This window comes from Lactuca saligna, chromosome 7 (assembly GCF_052625555.1).
Source record: "Lactuca saligna cultivar CGN05327 chromosome 7, ASM5262555v1, whole genome shotgun sequence".
Lineage (NCBI taxonomy): Eukaryota > Viridiplantae > Streptophyta > Magnoliopsida > Asterales > Asteraceae > Lactuca > Lactuca saligna.
Window position 1 is genome coordinate 118746208 of NC_136423.1, and position 17813 is coordinate 118764020.

The window sequence follows — 17813 nt, forward strand, 5'->3', positions numbered from 1 at the left end:
ATATCATATATTCCAAATTGGTGGAATGATATGGGGTATTTATAGTTGAAGGGATATGAAATTAATATGGAATATTAGAGTTGTATTAGAATAAGGAAACTATTGGTGGCTTAGGGATTAAGCAAATAAAATAAGATAAGTGGAGCTTGGGGAATAAGTAACTTGGAGGGAATTTCCGTCCAGCTTTTATGCTTCATCTTCAAGGCCGATTTTGGATAAGATAAGTGTCGAATTAGCCAAAAGTCCCTCTCACATAAGTCGTAGGAAATTTCGTCTAGTTTTCAGAACAGTTTGAACCTCGTCAATTGGACTTATGAGTCATCAGATATACCCGAAACACTGAAGAGGGGTCAATCTGCCAGCAATATCCTTTTTGCATCTTTTCAGCTCCATTCTCTTTCATTTGCATTCCATCTCCCATTTTAACTGTAATTAAATATTTCAAAGCATATTAAGTTTTTTTTAGTTCTAAATAATAATAATAAATGCGAAAATATTAAGATATGTTATACATAAATATATATAAAAATACACATATCACTTACGGTTTTCAGTTTTGGTTTCAGGTACTTCTGGTTGCGGAGGGAAGAGCTCGGGGTGATCGCATGGCACACACCATAGATTAGACAACCTGGGAATGTTTACTCTGATAATAAACATGTGTTTTGAAAACTTATACTCATACTATGTTTTGGAAATGATGACTTTACTTTAAGAAATGATTTATTAAAAGAAATTTTTGGTCTTAAATTTTGGGTCGTTACACATGGTCTAAATCTCACTTTAGTGGTATGTCATTAAGAAGTTGTTGAGTTTTATGTTTTTAATATAAAATTTGTAATTTCTCTTTTTGAATATGTTTTTTCACAGGTAGGGCACACACTGATTGTTGAATAATCTTTGTGAGGTATTCAATGCTAAGATAGAGGAAGGTAGGGATAAACCAAGCATCACCTGCTTAGAGTATATTAGAGAGTATCTCATGAAGAGATTGTGTGTTGTGCAAAAGGAAATAGATAAGTGTCAAGGGGAACTAAGTACTACTACAACTATAATTTTAGAGGAGATTAAGGCTCAAGCAGCAAAGTATGTAGCTAAGTATAATGGGGCAGGAAAGTACCAAGTTGCAAGCACATGGCAAGATCAGTATGTGGTGAACCTAAATGAAAGAAGTTGCACTTGTAGGTTCTGGGAGATTACAGGTTTTCCATGTAAGCATGTTGTTTCTGCTATATGGAACAAAATTGAAAATGGAGAAGATGCCCCTAATGTTGAGGAATGGGTACATCCTTGCTATAAGTTATCAACATGGAGAGCCATGTATCTAAACAAAATTGATCCAAAAAATGGTCGTTCAATGTGGCCAAAAAGTGATTGTTCATTCACTTTAACTCCACCAAAACATCACACACAGGTTGTTATGTCAACTAGACTAGATATGTACTTTTAATGCCAACATGTATGTTTCTGTTTTAAGTATAATAAATGCATATATGTAGGGTGGGAGGCCAAAAAAGAAGAGAAGGAGAGGTGTTGATGAGCCCAACAGCCAAACCACTAAATTGAGCAGAAATTTCTTGAAGTCACATGTTCAAAGTGTCATAACAAAAGGCACAATTTCAGAACATGTAAAAGGCAGGGAGGCATTGGTGAAGTTGGATCAAAGGGGAAGACACAGAAGGGAAGACACAGGTAAAGGGGAAGACACAAGGAAAGGGAAATGGGGTTGGAAATTCTGTTAAGTAGTTAGTTGGATGTTTGGGTAGTTAGGTATTTTGAAACTTAAATTATGGGTTGGTTGTTTAAATTATGATAATTAGGTCTTTTGTAATGTTTGTATGGGTTAAGACCTTCCATCAGTAAGTATGCTGAAACCAAGTCTCATGTTTAAACACAGACTTGTAATGATTTTATCAACATTTTGCTTATGAATTACCCTCTCCAAACCTTTCTAAAAAAGATGCATGTATAACAATGTAGTTTTGAAATACAATTCCTAACCATTTGCAAGATGTAGTTATAACAATGTATCATACGAAATTGCACATCAAAACCACTGATTTATAACAAAATATATAATCATCATTTCCATTAACTTAAAGGGTTACACTTCATACAACAAAATGAAACCAAAAATACATATTCCATCACAATCCAAAACCCCCTGAACTAGTTAGATGCGTACAAAAGAAACCAAAAAACCCCCATCTTATTACCATCCAAATCCTTCAACCACCTTACTGGTTAAATAAAACCAAAAAAAAAAAAAAAAAAAAAAAATCCATGAACAGAACAACATCAGCTGGTAGTTCCACAGTTCCGCACTCGCAATCGCAACCCTCTCTTCCAATCGATTCATTGATCTTATCAAACCTGGAATCACCACCAATACTCTAGCACACATCAGAGGGTCAACCCACCTTACGAACCCACATCTTGAACAATTCAAAAATTATCTTCCTGGGTTACAATCCGTCCATGAGGCCAACTTCGTTGTTTCCATTCCACATCTACAAATCGCCATCTTCGACACTTGCAGAATTCGTTTTGCAATTGGATGCACAATAGAGTGAGAGTAGAATAGGGTGGGTGCGAGAAGGGTTTTCAAAATATCAGACATGCATTTGGTTATAAAGAAGAGGGCACAGGTGAAAAGATCGATTTACCCTTATATTATTTTAATGAAATAAGAGTTAATTGTAGGGTTCTAACGGTGTGAGGGATAAGGACCATCTGTCAAAAGTTTTGAAAGCACAGGGACCATCTATGAGGTTTTTAAACCACGGAGCCTAAACTTCAGATTTTGAGAAACCACAGGGACCATTTATGATGTTTTTTCTACTTATTTAGTCTTCTGTATATGAGTCTAGACGTCATGACCTCATGAGAATTCTTGATTACATGAACATTTTGGAACCAAAAAAAAAATGATTTATAGCAATATACTTTGTAAGTACATAACTAAAAAGGTAAAATGGTTTGTTATAATGATAACTTGATCACTAACTTAACAAGGAAAACAATGACTCTCTCTAATTTTCTCAACCAATTCATTCTTTTTGCATTAAGTTAAACATGAATACACAAATTGATTGCATAAAAAGGGGAAATTGCATAATTCATAATAAAATCATGAATTCGCTCCTATTATAATACAAAGTTACTGCATGGCAGCGGGTAAAGGGATTCATGAAATATGCGATATAGAAGATAAGGGTAGTATTGTCCATTTAATTATTTTTTTCAATTTTAATGATTTTAATAAGGGTATATTCGTAGAAAAACCACAAATATTTTCAGCATAAATTAGGATAAAGAATGGATGGGTTTAAGGTTTAGAACTCTAGATGTTGGATTGAAACACCCAAATTATAACGATAGCAATCATAGCATGCTCCAATGGCTACTTTATTCAAACCATGAAACAGTCATGAACTTTTAAACATATTAAAACTATGATAATTCTCAAAATTGACCTAATTCTAATTCATCTCATCTAAGGGTAAAATGAAAATCATTCGATTGGCAGTCGCTACAAGTTATTCGAAGCAATTATTAAAATAATACGGCCGAGTCAGATTGAAGTAAGTGTGTGTGTGTGTGTAAAGAGAAACGCGTACCCGCTGACCACATATTGATGTTGATTTGGGGAAGACGACGAAGGTTGGCGGAAGTTACAGAGAGACGCGTGATGAGAAACATTTTTATAATCAGGTAAATAAATCAAAATTATTTGAATTCAGCATACCTTGATCTTAAATTCTGAAAAGTCGTCGATTTAGCCGATACAACGAGTATATTTGTGGTAAAAACAAGACCTAATCTGGCGACAAAGATGAGATTTAGGTTTAAATTGTCATTATCAATGTCGGTACTCTCGCTTTCATGTGAATTTTCCAAGAAAATTAACAGAACATCTTCCCTCTTGGTCAAAGCGGACTGTGGATCTGTTTCGAGAAATGTCCCCAAATTCCAGATGGCCTCTTTTAACATGTTGATTTAGGCTCAAGTTTCATTCATTTATTTTTTATTTTATCATCGGATTGTATTTTAATGAATCACAACGTATATTATTTAAAAGTTGATGAATAGTGTATATTTTTTTCATTTTTTTTTTTTTTTCTAAAACTATATCTAACAAAGTGTTTCAATAAATACTATCTCATCTAAAGAAGACAATGGGTGGATTTTGTAACATTTTGGTTTCAACTTTTAATCTTTTATTAGTCTCCTTAGGTTATAATACGTGAAAACTGCATGTTTTAAATTGTGTTAAATTAATAAGATAAATTAATAATATTTAAGTTTTTTTTTTAGACTTTTATATTGATTATTTAAAATTAATATATATTTTTACTAAACAATTGTATTTTATTTCTTAATTTTTATCATGTATTTTGCAAATATACAAACTAAAAAATTTAATTCATGCTGTAAATATTTTATCTTTAATTGTATAAATGTTTATTCAAATTATTTATGCCAAATATTCTGAAGATATGACCAACATTCCTTATGTCGAAATTAATGATAAAGTGATTATTTTTTTAGAATGAAATATCAAATTATAATAACTAATAAACATTGGCAATCAATCATAAAAATAAATTTTTTAAACTTTTTTTTTCCAAATAAAACTATGTTGTTAAATTGATTTTTTTTTCAAAAAAAATTGTAACAAATACCATATATATATATATATATATATATATATATATATATATATATATATATATATATATATATATATATATATATATATATATATATATAGGGGTTAAGGAATATACATTACAGCCCCACCTAAGCTTAGGTACAAAACCTCTAAAATATATCGTTTTAACATGCTAAATATACCCGGTTTGGTTTCACTTGGTACATATATCATTCTCCACAACATTTCTTTCTTTCATTATCATTTTATCATCTCCGTTTTCTTTCCTCAATTATCGTTTATTACTTCATCCAAGTGAACATTACTAAACCCTAAACCTAAACATAAACCCTAAATTTAACCCCTAAACACCAAAGATAAACCCTAAACCCTATATCTAATCACTAAACCCTAAACCCTAAATCCTAAACGCTAACCCTAAACCCAAAACCCTAAACCCTAAACCCTAAACATAAACCTAAACCCTAAACCCTAAACCCTAAACTGTAAACCCTAAACCCTATTGTGTCGATTTTGAATTTACATCTTGAAGTATTAATCGTGAATCCATTAACCGTAATCTTTATATAGTAAAACAATGTATTTTCAAGAGGTTTAGTACCTAAGTTTAGGTGGGGCTGTAATGTATATTCCCTTTTCCCATATATATATATATATATATATATATATATATATATATATATATATATATATATATATATATATATATATAAAATAACTTCATTAAGTTATAATTTATTTTTATCAAACTAATGTTTCTCGTATGTTAAAATAAGAAGATGTAATTAGACATATATTGTTGATCAAAATTAACCGGTTACAAATAAGATATAACTAATTGACAAAAATAATTGTTCTTTTTGGTATGGCTAGAAAGTTTTTTTTTGCTATTTTGGTGTTGTTTTAAAATTTGAAGAAGCCATAAATGTTTAACTCTAGAATACATGTTGGATTCCCTTGCCAATCTTTATTTAGTGTCAAGCCTACAAATAAATTATCAATGATATAATAAAATCCTTTATGAGCATCAAAAGTTTTAACAAAAAGTTGATAATAATTTTACCTCATGTATCGCTTTACAACATAACAACATTTTTAAAGGGATTTCCAAAATGTATTATAGAGTTATTGATAAGCTTAGAGCCAAACTCTCTTGTTCATCAAATTAGGTTAAATCCCTTCTATCACGATGACTTTGAAAAACTCTAGAGCCATCCTCCTATGTTGATAATCATTCAAACCCTTAAATGGTAGTGGTAAACAAATCAATATGTACTTCAAAACCAAATCTCAAGATCAAGACGGAGAAACCCAAATCGACCAAATTCAAATGAAAACAACCTAACTGAAAATGAACCCATTTGTTACACGGTTGCAAACAAAAAAAAAAAACATATAAAATAGTAAAATCATAATATTTAAATAGTAAAGAGTAAAAGTGAAATAAAACATAGGCAAAGACTTATATCTTATATATAAGTCATGTAATCTTTTTTCTTTTAACACAAAAGATATGGACAATATCTTTTGCTAACCTGCATTCCTTAGCATTGTTTAGAGGTAAATCAAATTCATTGCCTAAATTGTTAGAAAAAGTAACCATAGGTATTTTGTATTTAACAAAAACAATTATTAGTATATAATACATATTTTTTATTTTGGTTTACGTCCACTTGGATTTTTTTTTTCTAGCAAATTAAAAGAAAAACGTATCAACACTACATTTTAAGTCATGAATTCTTATAAAAGAATATTAACCGCCAACACCCACCCAATTTACGTTGATGATGTAAAAAATTTCGCATGTAAATAAGCAAATATCATTGTTTAGTGTGACAAAGCAAGAAAGAAGATTTACTGTTGCATGTGAAATAAAAAAATATAAATCTTATATTTTACCAAAATGGTTGGTGCAGGGTATAACTGATATATATATATATATATATATATATATATATATATATATATATATATATATATATATATATATATATATATATATATATATATATATATATATATATATATATATATATATATATATATATATATATATATATACCGCCATCTCTAATCTACACATTTTCAAAGCAGTGTCATATAGGCTTCTAAGTATAGTATATATTCAAAGCTGAAAAAGCATACCATTGTGCTTAGATTCCAAAAATGGTAGATTTATCGAACCATGAAACTGATATAAAGATACTCATTCCATACTCAAAATATGGTTACAAATAACACTGAAACATAAGACACAACTATTTTAAAGGAAATGAAAAAGATTAAATTAAAATTTTCGTAAAAAAAAATATAGCAAGATTCATACAATAATATTACATTGCATAGTAAATTGTCAACAGTAGCTTAGAGATGATGATCAAAGCAACCACTCACGACGATTTGATAATGCTCCCACATCAGCGTTATTTAAGTTTTAACCACCATCCATCCTAGCAACTCAATTTATGAGCCAGTTCATTTGTCTCTGCACTTGAACCTTAATTGTATATGAGTATACCCCTTTTCCGATGACTTGTCCAATGTTTAATGAAATTCTTTGGATTAATGTCGTATTGTATATATTTAAGGTTCAGATGTTACGAAAATCCAATTAATAATCATCAATATGTACAGAATTAGATTTGGTAGATTTTAGGATTAACAGACAACCAGATTTGGGAAGATCCATTCTGCGGAGGGGTGGGTCACTCCGTAGAAGGACATCTACGAATTGACTTATTGCCTCCATGGAATGAACCAAAAAGCGAAAAATATGTCTCCGCGGAGGTGTAGGTCACTCCGCAGAGGGGTCTCCGCATAATGACCTCTAGCCTCCGCGGAATGATCTGAAATTGCTTTTTCCCCATTTTTTCTACCCTTTTATATCAACTATTTATTATATAAAAATTACATTGCTATTTATTTCATAAACCGAATTAGAAAAGAAATTTTGAAACCTTGCTTTTTATTTTTAATTACTAATCTTTTATATGAAATTAAATGTATATGTTTTGTTGCACGATGACCTCAATCAAAAAGCAGATTTAACTTTAAAATGCGTGGTGGGTACGATCATTAAAGACTATTTTCCACGCCTAAAATAATCACAACGGGTATTATTTGAAGCTTCACCGTTTGGAAGATTCTTAGGAATGCATGTCCCCCATGGTGACCACTTACTTGCGCATTTGATGATGTTGCATGAAGTAAGGTCTCAACAAGTGTTTGAAATGAGGAGGTTTCTTTTTTAGATATAGGGGATGCAGTTGGATTTTGGTGAAACTGAATATATTTTTATTTGTGGTTTAAGAGTTGGTCCTTATATGGATTTGCTCTATGACGAAGGGGCCGGTCAAATTCAAATCTTCGTTCTCGGTTGTTCCCAGACATTACTGATGCACGTTTGCGGCTGAAAGATTTAGAAGACTACATTATGTCTTCGAATTATTTGTCACTTCAAGATGAAGACGTTGTAATGCTTATCCAACTTGTTTTTATGTTGAAAGGTCTCCATGAACGGGACGTTAAAACGAGCATTCTCACGGCAGTATACAAGCTTGTTGATAATATAGATGATTTGAACATGTATTACATTTAAAGATTGTGTATGAATACAATAATAGTTATAATAAATAAATTGAAACCTGCAGCTTTGCATGGGGTACGTATTTTTGGACCTATACTTCAGGGTTGATGCGTGGAATGTTTGAGAAAATAGAAAATTTTAGAATATTTAAGCAGGCCAATCCCGAATCCAAGAAAGTACACAAGTATACTGTTTCCGGTTTTAGGCTTCCGTTTAATGTTAGTTTCTAATGCATTTAAATAGTTATCATACTTTTGTTTTTTTTTTTACAATAATAACATTGTACTTCGGTTTGTACTATATAATTTCGTTGTACTTTCATTTTTATACTATAATAGCATGATACTTACCTTTTTTACATAGATATGGATTTTGGAGACATTCCCAGAGGCAACCCAATATTATATATGCACGCGGACAGAATTGCCACGGATGAGGTCATGGTGAAGTAAAAGTAAAAGTAAAACACTGTTATCTTGGGTTCAATGTCATCGAATAATCAACGTGTCCGTTGTATGTTTTTTATATTAAGGATTATATATAATTACAAATTCCAATGCTTTTTCATGTTAAACTAACAATCTGGTTTTTTTCATCCTAACAACCAACCTATTTCTGTCATGGCAAACCGACGGAGCTCATGTTGTCGTTTTATATTCGCTACGTCAATTGGACTCTTACCCATGAAGAGTCTCCCCCACGGCAACATAGTCCACCGATTGTCGTCTCCTCAAAGAAAGAAGTACAATTCAGAAACATCTTCGACTGAATCTACGACAAATGCTTCTTCCTCGCAACAACCTGAAGTAGAAAGAACTTATATGCCAAGCGACACATCAACAAAGTCGATAAAGAAGAAGAAGACGAGCACAAAGGCATTAGTGAATCATCTACTAGGCGTTGTGTCTGACTTAAGTAGACCGTGTATTACAGAAATAAGATGAACCAGATACAACGTTTGGAGAGGAGGATGACATGGTAAATGAAGAGGGGGAAGAAACTTAGTACCATGGTACACAATTAGACTATGGTGATATATCTACTCATGGTTTAGAGGGGGAAGTTGGGCGTACACCTACGCATGTTGAGCCGTCACCGAATGTGGGTGGACATCACAAAAAAGCAGTGACTCCTATTGTTAGGCCGCAACGAAAGAGGAGTGTTGCATGGTATCAACGGACGTCGTTCACAGTGGTACAAAACTCATATTTTAAATTTGGTGTATTTATAAAATATTACGTTATTGATAATTACTTAACATGTTAATTTTTTAGATGCAATCCACACCAAAATTGAAGAAAATCACCAAAACAAGGGAAAAAGCAGTGGAGAGTCCTGAAAAAGCAAATGAAGACATTGTGAATGAAAAGAGTAATGATGTTTCAAATCATCTCCTATTGGACAGTCTTCATGTTTCTAGTACGTTGGGTTTTTGGAAACAATGGAATATGATCTCTTCCAACCTCAACATTATATATAGGCTGCATATACTCCCACTAGGTGTGGAGTTTTGGTTGAGGTTACTCACAATTACTGACTCTGAGTGGTTAATTTCTTCTGTAACATTCGTTAAATTTTAACTACTTTAGACGATAACTTGTATAAATAATTGTAACATTTTTATCTTAAAATGTACAGCATATTGCGATATGGAGTGACTTGCACATGGAAAGATGGCTGGCGAACGCAAGGTGGACGATATACCCTCAAGAACTCAATTTGCAACTCAGAAAATCATTTTTTAGGAATGTAGTAAATAGTGTTGGAGGCTATCCTAAATAGAAGGATGTAGATATGGTTAGTTAAGTTATATATATATATATATATATATATATATATATATATATATATATATATATATATATATATATATATACACACACACACGGCGAATCCCCACGCGTTGCGCGATAATAAAATTATATAGTTAAAATAATAACTGTTACCAAATTATTATTTAATATTTCTACTTTGAAACAAAATGTTAGTAGTAAAGCAAACATATAATTAACATATTAGTTTTATTAAACATTATAGTTTAATTTTTAAGTCTTTATGATATATACAATTATTTTATAATTTTATAAACTGTTTAAAATTGTGTAAATTATATATCAAATGAATGATAATATAACGGGTAACAAAACGTATGAACAAAAATATGAACTGCAACTTTTAGTAACATAAAAGTAGAAAAATATCTATTATAACATTTGTATTAAAATATATATATATATATATATATATATATATATATATATATATATATATATATATATACATCGAATAATAAAAAAATATGAAAAATAAACACTATAACTTTTAATAACATAAAAACACTAAAACATCTATTATAACATTTATATTAACTCTCCATATTTAAATCACAAATTTCTTCAAATACATTAATGTTTTTAATGAGCAAAATTTTACAACCTTATAAAAGAAAGGAAAATAAAAAGTTATTAGTGATTACTAGTTATCAATCATAAGTTAAAAACTCTTGAGTTGTAACTAATAAATTTACATAAATTAGAAAACTTTTGAGTTGTAGTGTGAGGTTCAAATGAATGCGGTACTTGGAAATGTATTATTGTTGTTATTATTATTATTATTATTATTATTATTATTATTATTATATTCGTCTAAATAATTGGTTTTGATACATCATTTTAATCCCTTCAATTATTAAACATAAAGATATTTAATTATAATTTTATAACATACATAGGTGCATATACATATTAAACAAATCACATAATATATTATAATTTTATATATATATATATATATATATATATATATATATATATATATATATATTCGTAAATGTCATATGTAATTCTTGTCGTAGTAATATGAATAAATTATTTTCATATGAAGAACATATCATGATAAGTTTATCATAATTACATATCAAATGTTCAAAATTATGTTATCTTTTAAAAATTGTCTTTCAAATATGTTGCGTAGGATAACCCAACAAAAAATAATAGAAAATAAACAAAATCAAAATAGAAAAACTACAATAAAATAAATAAGAGCATTAGGTGGTTGAATATATAAATAAAGACATTACATAAACATACATTTAAATCAAAAGAAAAAACCAACATTCGTCAACTTTGCTCACACAAAAAAACATATATCCATTTTATGAATCTTCTTTCTTCATTTAACATCATTCAACCATAGAAACTTGATGATAATCCTTCACTAACCTGCAATCAAAATATTTTTCTTGAAAAAGAAGAATCAGAAATATATTCCAAGCAAAACATTGATGTTTGGAGAGTCACATTCAAGATTGAGTAATACACACAAATCACATATAAATATTAAATGAGAAACTGAATATAACGAAAGAATAGAAAAACTTCATTTGTTTTGGTTGAAAGAACAAATCATATTCCAATTACCATCGATGCAACATAACCCATTTCTTCAAATCATCATATTTGGATTGTGAATGTTTTAACTATATGATAACTTTTGAATCACAATATCTTCAAATCATTCTTACATGTAAGATTTTGTATAACACAAAAGACACAAAAGATTGGCCTTTTTATAGTAAACTTTTCATTAAATGGTAATTAAACATAATATAAGTTATAAAACTTTTGAGTGTTAAATCATAATTAAGAAATTTTTTGAGTTGCATTAGTTAAAAAATGGGGGTTTCAAATGAATGTGGTTTGAGAAAGTTAAAAAAGAGGGTTTCAAATGCATAAGATTCAACAAAAAATGATAGCTTTATAAGTATGTAGGATATATATATATATATATATATATATATATATATATATATATATATATATATATATATATATATAATATTACTGAATTTATGACTATATAAGTTTTTTTGTTTGCAGGTTCTATTCCCCATAAACGTTATTGGTGTCCATTGGTTTTTGGTAGTGCTACATTTAAATATCTGGAAAGTACACATTTATGATTTAGCACTATCTATGAATTTCTTCTCAAAGTACTTGATTGGTGGAGAATTCAATAGTTTTGGGGATAGTATTATCTCAGAGCTAGAAGTCATTGAGTACTGGAACGATTTCCCTGATGGACACAAAGACAACGCAATTGTGGAGTTTGTTGATACTATAGACGCGCCACAATAGGAATATATTCAAGATAGAGGGGATTGTGGAGTACTCGTATGCATGTTTATGGAAATGATTGTTTCGAGGGTACCGGTGAAGATTTATAAGCCACGTAGAGATGCAAGATTTTTTTATAGAAATAGGATAACAAATATTATTTGGGATACTATATAACTTGATTTTAGGAACTTTGTATATATTAATATGAAATGCCTGTTTTTAGTAATTTTATTTAATACAAATATGTGTTTTATTTATTTTTGTTATTATATTTGTTTCATGGACTACCAAGTCACTTCCGTGGACTGTCATTTCACTATAAAATGACTCAAAAATATGTATCATTTAATCTAATCTATATCACTTCATCTACATTGTATCTTTTACAATGGGTTTAAAACCATGGACCGTTGAGGAGTGTTTGCTTCTAACTCTTGCATATATTAATGTCTACGAGAATAGCAGTTTGGATGATAGAATGTTTTGGCTCCTTTTAACCAATACCTTCAACACTAATGTTGAAACCACCTTAGAAAACCATCACAGCACGCTTGATATATCATCAAAATGGTATGAATTGAATACAGAAGTTGTGTTGTTCAACGATCTTTATAAGAAGATTGAAGACGCACGTGTGAATAGTACTGAGGAAGACATCTTGGAGGTAACTAAAGAAGAATACAATCCATTAGCAAATGAGAGAGTTTCGACTATGAAGCCCCTTGGAATATTTTGAAAAATCTCCCGTATTTTTAAGTAGTATTGTGTTTAGTATTGCGCTTGTATTGTGTAACACCAGGTTCCTGGTACATATTTAAATTCAAGTAACTACATGTTTACACTGCGACTCGGTGAGTTGGGGGGCCCAACTCGTCGAGTAGACTAGACACTTGGACACAGGTTTTAAGTAACGTACTCGATGAGTCGGAGAGCCTAACTCGGCGAGTAGGACTGCCTGGATGAAACCCTAATATTTAGGGTTTGGACACTATTTAAACACATTATCTTGTCCCATTTCAACCTCCATCATCTCTCATAGTCCAGAAAAGCTATAACTCGAAACCTTAAAGCTTTTTGAGTGTTATTGATCCATTTTGGTGTGTTTAAAGTTGTTTGAAGCTTGAAGAAAGAAGTGGAAGCTTGGTGGTTCTTGAAGAAGCAAGTAGATCCAGAGTCTTGGTTGCATTTCCAGCTTGATTCAGGTAAAAATATTCAACCTTGACTTCTCATTTGTTAGATCTTCTTTAAGGCTTGAATCTTGCCATTTTTAGGGCATTTCTAAGACACCTTCAGGTTTAAAGCATAATGTAGAGTATGAACATCATATATGGAACCATTGGGGTTCCCAAGGCATAAAGGTGCCAACTTTATGGCCATGGGAGTCCCATGCATCATATAAAACTCATTTTAGAGCCTTTTCAGCCAAAACCCATGCATGAATGTCAAGATCGTAGCTTTACGTGTAATATGGACCCTAGCAGGTCAGATCTGTGTTTTGGGTGCTTTTAGACCATCTAAAATTGACTAAATAGTTTTGGAAATAGAGGGACTCGGTGAGTCGCTTATGGGATTCAGCGAGTCGGGTCGTATTTTTCCCCAAACCCTTCTAATATCGAGTGGTGTGTTGAGTCGGAACAAGACTCGACCATCTGGGTTCGTAATGATCCTAAAGATCAATGTACTCAATGAGTTCCAGGATGAACTCGGTGAGTTCAAGGCAATATCCCTACCATATGAAGATGAACTCGGCAAGTTCAAGGATGAAATTGGCGAGTCAGATCGTAGAAGGTCCCAACTTTGTTTAAAGGAGAACTCGGCGAGTAGGGTCGAAGTCTTAGCGTTTTCACGATTTCGGAGCTCGACGAGTTGTGGGGCCAACTCGGCGAGTTGAGTCAACTCGATGTTAACTTCGACCTAGAGTTGAATTTGACCAGGTTTTAACCTTGAATTTGAATTTGACCCGAGTTGACCAGGAAATGGTAATTAAGGAAGATTGTTATGCGTAGGACCTGAGAGGGGTTGATTCCGGCAGCCAGGAGAGTTCAGACACTTTACGACATCGAGGTGAGTTGCCTTCCAGTAGAAGTGGGTTGAAGGCACCAATGCCGACCCACTAGTAGTTTATTATAGTTGAGATGATTATCTTTATGATAATTGTCTAGTTTGTCACTATCTATTATGTTTTATGTGCTAGTATGATATGATGTTATGTGATAGTGGTAGTGATATGTGCATATTTAGCTATACATTTCTTATAGAATTTTAATACTTTTTGGCTAATTTATTGCAATTTATGGACAAAAGGTACTTAATTATGTTTAAATTGTATTTTCAGCCTAAAAGACATGCTCGAAAGAAAAAGGAAGCGGGAAATGCAATCAGAAGCTCGGGAATTAAAGGAAGAAGAAAAAGAGTCAAAAACCATATCTACTCGGCGAGTTTGATGCCTGCTCGATGAGTAGACATGAACATTCGCGGAGCAATAAAAGTCCTTGCCGTACACAGATTTTTAATGAGGGACTCGACGAGTCGGTTACTGGACTCGACGAGTAGCCTCTGTTTTCATAAATCTATAAATAGGACACAAGAGCCCGAAACTAAAGGCTTGGCTGGAACCCTTGGGGATTGAATTGCGATTGGAAGTGCAGCTGGGGCTCTGGAACTCATGGAACAACCCTAACCTTCAATTTTGAGAAGATCAAAGGCAACTTAAGTTTACTCTTTACTTAATCTGTTGTTTGAACTATGTGTGAATCATTAGATTTTGTTTTTGAGCTATTTCTACAGTACTTATGAGCTAAAACTCGTATCTTATGTTTAGGGTAGACGAATTTATGACTATGGTTTGATTTTATGGTTGGATTAATTTAAATCGGTGAACTTTGTTTTGTTAAGCTTGTTGAAGAACCTAATGTGTTAACAACAACTATTTGTTGTTAACTAACGATTATATTAAGTTGCATGAACATCTCTTAATTGCTTATCTCATATGATTTATGTGAAAACATAGTTATGGGCCTAGGAATAGAGAACGTGAAACTAGGGTTAACTAGAAAATAGGTAAGTTAATGTGTGAACTTGTGTGACGAACCATCATACAAGAAGTTAATTGAATTAGTAATTTAATTACCTAATCACAAGTCTTACTTAACTCGAATCAATAAACTAGGAATTTTATTAGTTTAATCAACTGATCACTGCTTGAATTAATTTGTTTTCTAAAGATTAGTAATAGTGAACATGAACCTAATCACATTAATCGATATCCAATGATAAATTAATCCATTGCACATGCCATAAAATCAACCATTGGAATAAATAAGTTGAACCTAAACAAAAGTCTTCTCTATTATTGAATTTAGTTTATTGTTTATTTGTTTTATTTGTTAGTTGCTTAGTTTGAGTGTTAGTTAATTGTTTAAGTTTCTAGTCTTTCAAAACTAGAGAAAACATTTTCCTTTTATTACTTGTTTTAGATAATTCTAGTCATTAGCTTAATTACCGTTCCCTGTGTTCGATACTCTGCTTGTTTAACTATACCACAAATTGATAGGTACACTGCCTTTTGTGTGTCTAAATTATATTTAAAAAGTAGGACTAAAACTAGTGCAATTTACACACATCAAGTCTTTGGCGCCGTTGTCGGGGAACAATTCTAAAATTAATTTTAATTGCTAGTGTTATGGATCCTTTATGCGAGATCTATCTTGCACAAAGTTACTACTTTAGTAAATTAGTTATTAGGTTTAAGTTTTAAGTTTCTCTATTTTTAGGCTTTTTGATATGTTTTTTTTTCTGTTTTACCTTTGAACTCATCGAGTCCATTCGCAGGTACTCGGCGAGTCCAACGTAAATTTCCAGTTTCGTTTTTTATTTTATTTTCGTTATGTGTTTCTTGTTTTTTCAGGTATTTTATGACCCAAGGTTCAAACTCACCTTTGGTACCTCCATTCGAAGACCAGGAATCCGCTCTTAGAAAAAAAAACAAGGATAAAGACGTTGAAGACACAAACCTCCCAAGGAAATCACCTTTCAAGGACCTTAAATCAGTCTTTGGGAAGAAGAAAAGCAAGAAAGAGGGTGAGTCTAGCAGTCAAAAGAGCGAGGAAAGCAAGTTTGAAATTTTTGATCCGATCCCAAAAGTAACCGAATACGAGTCCGAATACGAAGAAGAAAGCGAGCAAGAAGGCGAACCCGAAAACACCATGACAGACATTGTCGACCTCTAGATGGAGGCATACAAAAAGAGGATTTGAGACAACACCAGTCCGGGGCTTGTGCAACCCGCCATACCCGCCACTGCCACATTTGAGCTTAAGGGGCACATCATCTCTACATTAAAGGAGATTCCTTTTACCGGAAAGGATCATGAAGACGCAAATAAGCATCTCGATGAAGTTAACAACATCGACGAATACTTTAACATTCCAAATGTACCAAGAGAAATAGCATTATTAAGGATGCTCCCTGTCACCTTTAAAGGAGCTGCAAATGATTGGTTAAAAAAGCACTACCACCGGGCACGATTACTACATGGGCAAAAATGTGTGAAGAATTTTTAGAACAATTTTTCCCACCATCTAAAGTTTCTAAACTTAAAAAAGCCATTGCAAATTTTGAACAACAAATGGGTGACTCGTTATACGAAGCATTGGAGCGCTACAAGGGTCTAATTAGTAATTTTCCACAAAATGACCTCAATGTGCAACAAGTAATTTCCCACCTGGTCTTAGTAATATGTAATAGTATTCGCATGCTAGTTGGGGAGATATGACAGGGACTTCTTATGCAGCCGATGGCGGAGAGTGGGTTGGAGAGTTACCCTAGGGAAATCCTAGGATGAGATTGGTGCAGCGAGTAGTAATAGTAGAAGGGACTTGGTGAGGTCAAGGCAACCATTGAGGAAAGTACGAATAAATGTGGAAGGTAGTATGGGCCTGAACTACTGAAAGTAGAGGATCCATACTCGAGTCAAGGAGGGCCAAGACTGAACCAAGAAAATTGTAGAATGTATGATACCTCTCGAGGTTATATATGGTCCTACCAATTATGTTCACAGAGCAGGAGGGTCAGGATCAAGTTAAGGTTCAAGTGTCAAGCCAGTGGATGAGATATTACACAAGTTCATCACGTTGGAGATCACGAGAGGTATCCTTGAGAAGACCCTGGTCATTTTTGGGTCGATCAACGAAGGGATCATCGAGCTGATGGAGGATCGCCTCAGGGCATTCAATAGCGACATGGCATCCAGCTAGTCAAGGCCACGCACACTGTCCTTCAAGGACTTTAGGGGGTATGGTTCGCCAGACTTTCACGGGACGAAGGTGTTGGATTATATGTTTAAGCCCATAACTATTATTGGTATGTATTCGACCCGAGAGTAGCATGGTCCATTTGGGTTGCACTTCACCGGAACAATTTATATGGATAGTCT

At 32.3% G+C, this 17813-nt stretch overlaps 1 long non-coding RNA gene and 1 other non-coding gene across 2 annotated transcripts; both read right to left on the bottom strand.

The window, feature by feature from the left end:
• Nucleotides 1–2060: 2060 nt before the first annotated feature.
• LOC145004060 (uncharacterized) lies at nucleotides 2061–4004 on the bottom strand. Its single transcript, XR_013662253.1, has 2 exons — nucleotides 3749–4004; nucleotides 2061–3623 (listed from the first exon to the last, which is right to left on the bottom strand). It is a non-coding gene; the product is annotated as an uncharacterized LOC145004060 (long non-coding RNA).
• Nucleotides 4005–16970: 12966 nt separating this feature from the next.
• LOC145007758 (small nucleolar RNA R71) lies at nucleotides 16971–17077 on the bottom strand. Its single transcript, XR_013663125.1, has one exon. It is a non-coding gene; the product is annotated as a small nucleolar RNA R71 (small nucleolar RNA).
• Nucleotides 17078–17813: the final 736 nt, after the last annotated feature.